The sequence below is a fragment of the Perna viridis genome, chromosome 10 (genome assembly GCF_037379345.1).
Source record: "Perna viridis isolate PV_CMFRI_1.1 ecotype Kerala chromosome 10, ASM3737934v1, whole genome shotgun sequence".
In the NCBI taxonomy this organism is placed as follows: domain Eukaryota; kingdom Metazoa; phylum Mollusca; class Bivalvia; order Mytilida; family Mytilidae; genus Perna; species Perna viridis.
Window position 1 is genome coordinate 19,441,190 of NC_142454.1, and position 7,836 is coordinate 19,449,025.

Genomic DNA, 7,836 nt, shown 5'->3' on the forward strand with positions numbered 1-7,836 from the left:
AAACAATTTTGACGATATAATGAAATGTTGATGAAAGAGTAACCATGGGGACCAAGATTCTAGCGGAAATCTGAAGAATGTAATCTAGGAACAAAGACCAGACATGGAAAACAGACTAACGCAACAAAGAACTTAAAATAACATGAAATAATATATACAAAGTAACAAAAGTAAATGAGCAACTCAAGACTCCACTAAAAATTTTGAGCATGGACCAGGTGCATCGATAGGGTATACATGTGCTTGCAATTGTCTGACAAACACTTTACAGGGTATGGGTCCGCAATGTAATTGTAACATTTCCAGTATGGAATTGATTTTGTGGGTAATGACCCTTTTCTGTGTAGATATTCAATACAAAAAAAGGAACCAGATACAAGATTTACTAGTTCCCAGGCAGGAATTAAAACTAAAAATGTAGGTATCTCTTTGCCAAAACTTACCACATATAAAAGAAAGGGAAGAATGGGATTAATTTTCAAATGATCCCAAATTTTTTTAGGTTGTATAATGTCATCACAGTCTGTTTTTGACTTATTATGACACCCACCCTCCTGCCACCAAAAAAGTGTTGGGGGTATATCGATTTCACCCTGTTTGTCTGCCCATCTGCCTGTCCAAACTATTTCCTAAGCATCTTGCAGCATTGATATGAAACTTTGTGGGATATAATATAACCACATGGAGATGTGCATCCTCTCAGGAATTTATATTTGGACAAAAATTGTAGAAGTGATGGCTGTTGAACATAGGCAATTTCAACAAAACGTGTTGCCTGCAACTCTTCAACAACTTGCTGGATTGTTATGAAACGTTATAGGGTGTTAGGTTAATATATTGGGATGTGCGTATTGGCATTTTTTCCGGAATTAATGTTTGGACAAAAATTGTAGAAACGATGGCTTTTTATTGAAAAACTTGGTCTGAGGCATTGTTCAAAACTCCTTAATGGCTTGCAGGATTATATTGAAACTTAATGGAGTGTTAGATTAACATATGGAGACATGCATGCATATTATCAGATATTTATGTTTGGTTAAAAAATTAGAAATGGTGGTTTTTTTAAGCAAAACTTGGTCTCATGCGTTGTCCGCAACTCCTCAACGACTTGCAAGATTGTTATGAAACTTAATGGGATGTTAAATTAACATATCGGGCTTTGCATATTATCAAGATTTTATGTTAAAACAAAAATTATAGAAATGATGACCGTTGGAGTTAAGCGTTTTTTATCAATACTTGTTCTCATGTCCGCAGCTCCTCAACAACTTGCAGGATTGTTGTGAAACTTAATCAGGTGTTAAATTACCATGTGGAGATGCATATTGTCGGGAATTAGTCACATTATGTTATTGTATTGTCAACAAAAAAAAGTACTGATTAATATTGTCGTTTGGAGTGATTTAGAAATGGCAGCAAATTATGTGTAAAAAGTATTTAGTCCAATACATATCTACCATAATATTTGTATCCAATATGAATCGTATGTTCACATTGGTCTCCAAACTTATATGATTCAATAAGCGGCGGGGTTTTAATCCCGTTATGGGCTATATCTAGTTTACGATAACTTGAGTAAAATTTATCTGATCTTTTCTTAATTCAAACACATTGTTTCTAAGGACATGGCATAGGGTCCTGTAGCTTTCGGAGTTAAAAAGTCCCTGCCTACGCTTTTCAATCAGATTTCAGAAATCTCTTATAGGTTTCGGGTAAATAAGGGCCAAAGGGGTCTTTTTATACCCCCGCCTGAAAAGTGGGAGGTATATAGTACCCAATTTTCATTGAGCAGGTAAACATTGATACTCTTCTAGACACTTGTGAGGACAAAATTGCTGTCATTCACTTCGGTAGTTCAATACCAGACATAAACTTTAAATATCACAACTTAAAATCAAGCTTATTGTCGTAAATTGTTAATATTATTTTAACCTCTTAGACTAATTTTGAAATTAGCCTTTTTGACTACGAAGGACATTAAAAAAAGAACACACTGAAATGCATGATGCATCATAGCAGTGCGCCAGTTTGAGTAATATTCAGGTTCGATGTCCGTTTACATGGAACACCTTGATGAATGAACACACATTTCTTCGACATACTGCGTTATTGAACTCAAGGTGTAATAGCACTATTTTATGTCATCATAACTTTCCATGTTAAATCCAGTTATTTATAAGGCTCATAGCAAATTTTACATGAGTACAGGTGATGCTGGGTTTCATTATGATGGACATTCTTTACTTTATCTCTCATAAAAATATCAACATACCTTATGAGCCTAAAAAAGAAAGAACCGTCACATGGAAGTAGCCAGGTGTACAAATCACCACTTAGCCATACCAAGGGCCTATATTTTTCTACAGAATTATTTTACCCTACACTAAGAAAGGACACTACAGTGTTTAGACTACTGCTGTTTTATTCAGCTTTCCGATGATACTAAGTAAATATACCTCTACTTAACTATGATAATGATGGGATGCAATAATGGGACTACTTCGTGTCAGTCCGAATTATATGTACAGGCTATTGGTTCCCGAAATAGTGGTATTACACTACTAACTACTAGTTGGGCTGCCCTTCCCAGCTTATTAATTTTCATGTCGATATTCAAAGAATGGACCTCGAGGTCGAAACTGTCTGTCAAATTATTCGTTCCTGAAATAAACATGTCCTGAGATACATGTCCCTCTCAACTAGCTACATTTATCAGTTGCTACGCTTCATTCCTTCGGCTCCTGCGTATGGAGTGTTATTTGCCATCTCCGGGCTTCCGATGTAACGTGGCGGTAACCACTATAAAAGTACACGATGCAGTGGATGATTAGTATGGATGGTTTCGGAGGTTATGCTATATCCTTTTGTAAAGAAATGGCCATAAGATGAGGGTAAATAACTGCCTGAGACTACTAGTTGGGCTGTCTTTCCCAGCTTATAAATTTTCAAGTCGATATTCAAAGAATGGACCTCGAGGTCGAAACTGTCTGTCAAATTATTCCTGAAATAAACATGTCCTGAGACATATGTCCCTCTCAACTAGCTACATTTATCAGTTGCTACGCTTTATCCCTTCGGCTCCTGCGTATGGAGTGTTCATATCACAACTCATACGTTATGCCAGAGCTTTCCGAAACTACGCAGACTTTTTGTATCGGGCTAGATCTCTAACAAATAGGCTTCTGGAACAGGGTTATGTTGCTATAAGATTGAAATCATCACTACAGAAGTCATTCTGGTCGTCATCATAAACTCGTGGATCGTTATGGTGTATCCATCAGCACCATGAAAACTGATTTATTCAACAGGTCATAGTTTTCCTTTCCTCGTTTATCTACCCCAGACTTGACTTTTTATGAGCAACTCGGCGGGTGTTTCTAGAAAAACAGAGGAAGTTTTTAGTGGAGTCCGAGTTGCTCATTTACTTTTGTTTCTTTGTATGTATAATTTTAGTTACTTTATGTTCTTTGTTGTGTATGTCTGTTTTCCATGTCTGGTCTATGTCCCTGGATTACATTCTTCTGATTACCGCTATAACCTTGGTTCCCTTGATTACTCTTTGACATCTATTCACGTAAAAGCGATTAGTTTCTGATCACCTAGTTCCAGAGACACGTACATTAATATAAACGCAAAAGTCTTAAAATATGAATTCAACAATTACGTCTGGTGCATGAATCACTAGACGTGCACTTGTAAGGCCCTGTAGCACCTACAGCCCTACAATAGCAACAATGAATGTTTATTTTAAAAAAAAAAGCAATATCACCAGACCACAGACTGATACTATTTTCGAAAAATGCATTTCGAAATTCTTATGGCATCGTCTAAGCAAAGTTTCATTTTTATTTGCCATCTCCGGGCTTCCGATGTAACGTGGCGGTAACCACTATAAAAGTACACGATGCAGTGGATGATTAGTATGGATGGTTTCGGAGGTTATGCTATATCCTTTTGTAAAGAAATGGCCAAAAGATGAGGGTAAATAACTGCCTGAGACTACTAGTTGGGCTGCCTTTCCCAGCTTATAAATTTTCAAGTCGATATTCAAAGAATGGACCTCGAGGTCGAAACTGTCTGTCAAATTATTCCTGAAATAAACATGTCCTGAGACATATGTCCCTCTCAACTAGCTACATTTATCAGTTGCTACGCTTTATCCCTTCGGCTCCTGCGTATGGAGTGTTATTTGCCATCTCCGGGCTTCCGATGTAACGTGGCGGTAACCACTATAAAAGTACACGATGCAGTGGATGATTAGTATGGATGGTTTCGGAGGTTATGCTATATCCTTTTGTAAAGAAATGGCCATAAGATGAGGGTAAATAACTGCCTGAGACTACTAGTTGGGCTGTCTTTCCCAGCTTATAAATTTTCAAGTCGATATTCAAAGAATGGACCTCGAGGTCGAAACTGTCTGTCAAATTATTCCTGAAATAAACATGTCCTGAGACATATGTCCCTCTCAACTAGCTACATTTATCAGTTGCTACGCTTTATCCCTTCGGCTCCTGCGTATGGAGTGTTCATATCACAACTCATACGTTATGCCAGAGACTTCATTTTTATACGTTTCTTGATAGGAACCACTGCCTCTTTTACCCACCAGGTCCTGCATGAAATATCTGGAGACAGCTCTTCCAATTGGTACTAAGCTTTCCGCTTTCTATTTCAATCTATAATCTAATTATAAAAGGCAACTTGAATATATCGACACCGAACGAATTATTTATTCGGGTAAATACATAGAAATCAACAGATTCTGATAAGAGGTTAGAGGTCTCAGCTATGTTTGATTGGATCGCTTTTAATACAAAGCAAATTAATCAGCATATTTAGTTGGCAGTAAAGGTTATTTTTTTGGATTTGTTTATTGCCGTAAATAACATAGCATTAAATTTGATATAGCAGAAATAACTACAACATGGACCTCACTGGCACTCTACACGTCGACGTACTCCCAAACAGTTTGAATGGGAAACGCTCTCGGTCCTACGTGGAGTCTGGGAGTATGCCAGAGCGTCAACGCAGCTGCCCAGTCGCTAGTAGGACATACTATGACCGAGTTCTTCGGTCAAGTATCCCGAAGGCTGGGCTACGCCACCAACACCAGTTGGTTCTACTAACCCACTAACATCGACCGTGGCCTGTATTGGTATTCAAGGTCGTTAAAACTCCCAATCAGCATGGACCTCACTATCTGCATTTGAACCTTAATGGGGTATGCCAATGGGACTATTTTCCTGCGGTAGGGTAAGATAATTGCAGATGCTATCAGGCTTTACAAATCTAAAGGCTCTGGCGACTGCTATATCAATTCTGAACTTCGATCTAAATTGATAAAAAGTACAGCAGTTCATTCAGTACTCAGGTCGTTTCAGTATAAAGTAATTTACTTACTCTATTTTCTCTTACATATTCTTTTAAATGCATATTAGTTAAGTACGTTGCTACTGTGTGTTTTACGCCTGTCGTTATTGTTGTACCAAATGTATTGTTTGTTATAGTTATGTATGGAGAAGACCGTTGTGAGTTGCAAATTTGTTTATTTGCAATTAGAACATGCTTAACTGACCATCGTGTCCATATGTTCAGCCGTCCCTGTTCTAATTCGCAATTCCTCTAGATCTGACACCGCTGAATGGAATTCGATGAAACTTTCACAGATTCTTTATTACATATATTTATTACGTCATATTTTTTTACTTTGACTTTGCTTAAATCACTTATGGTGAATCCTATATGGCTTTTGCCGGTTATCAAAAAGTGAGATTTTATATTTCATTTTTGTTTGATTTCGAAAAAAAAACAATTATTGGATTCCTTACTTAAATCCTTGCCTGCATTTTATCATTAGATATTAGACATCTCTAACGATTTTCGAGTTATAAAGGGTCAAATTTGAATTTTTAATTTTGTGCTATACTGTGTCCAAACAAATTGTCATGTCTATAATGAAGTGCAAGTCCTTATGCTTAAGTGTGTGAGAAATTAATATTGTGTCCACACTTGCCCAACGTGAACAGAGTTTTACATGCAGAGGTTGTATCATGCTGCGCTCCGTGAAGCTCTTCATTTATTGTAGGTTCAATCGATCTGGAATTGGAGACCAAAAGGAGCACCAAATGAACGTTAAGTAAAATTATTTTTTTATCAACTATAATACGGTTTGTTTTGTAAAAATCGGGCAGATCCTGTGAGATAGATGGACAAGGTTAACGTTATCCTCCTGATTTTTTTGTTCTAATGTAATGAAAAGTTCCCTACCAAAGCAACAAAAAATTGCTAAAATTTAAAAAAATAATAAAATTAAAGAGTTATCTCCCTTCCTTCAATGAATTTCAATGCTTTCTATGTAATTTATTTCTCTTTAATCGATGAAGTTAATTAAAAACCAACCATCAAATTTGTGATTCGAAATGGGTGGATTTTTGTTTATAATAAAATTTGTCATCTGCCACCCACTGCTTGGTATTTTGCATACTAGCTATAGACTCCCTCTGAATGTCTTTACTTTAGATAGGGCTTACATATGTGGATAAACAATTTCTACACGGGACCAGAAAGGGATTTTTTTATGAAACTTGTGAACTATTGTTTATTTTTTACTGATTTTTACGAGGGGTTTGTTGAAGTGTTCAGTAATTAATTAGATTTTAGGCTATGCCTATAATCTGTTTGTAGTTTAAACATATTTTATTTGTAGTAACACAAAATGGATTGGATGCAAGTAAAATCATACTTATGAAGTCCTTTCCGCGAAACAAATCATACATGTATATATTAAAAGGTTTTCGTTATCACAATTAGTTTAGACTTTTACTACATTCATAGATTTAAAGATTTGATGCTTAATATTTGTAACTTTTCCATAAGGGTTATTTTCAAACCATGTTCTATCACTTTGAATAATATATTTGAATACAACGATGACGAGCCACATGGTACTGCATTAAAATGTGGAATTAAAAACTGCAAAACATGCAACATGCAACATTTTAATAACCGATTCTTTCTTTACTAATACCCGTACACACAAGAAGTCATGATGACTTAAGATGCAAATTGACTAACTTAATATACGGTTTAAAATTCAAATTCATTTTAGTGCAGGTCTAGTTTCTTATTTTGTCTTATTCAATATGTGTTTTAGTTTTTGTTGTTGTTCCTTTTAATAATATTTTGTCAACTTGATTTTCCGTGATTCTACTGTTGTGAAATGTATGCTTATGATAGTTACGTGGATCCACAAAAGTACGCGTTGACCTTTATTATAAAAACTCTATAATCGTTTTATCAATTTTGATCGAAGATCAAAATTAATATAGCAGTCGCCAGAGCCTTTAAATTTGTAAATCCTATTAACATTTTCAATTATCTTACACCACCACGACCAGCAAACAGTCTCATTAGCATACCCCATTAAGATTCAAATGCAGATAGTTAGATCCACTTTATAGGTATTTTTAATTTATTATATTTACGCCAATAAAACAAACATAATAAACAACGTTAACTGCGAACTTAATATGCTAATTAATTTAATTTGTATTAACAATGGTTAAAAAAATAGTTGACCTGTAACTTCCTATCAGTACATGTTTATTTCTGTGCATTAACCCATATAAAGCCAATCGTTCACTATATTATATTCAATATGTCGATATATTCAAGTTGCGTACAAATGCTTTATTTTAAGACGCATAGTAAACCATTTGATGTTTAGCTAGGAATGAATTCTAAGACTTCGTCGTTTATGTTAATGTACGTATCTCTGGAACTAGGTGCCCAGAAACTAAGCGCTTTTAAATGACACATAGATATCATTGCAATAAC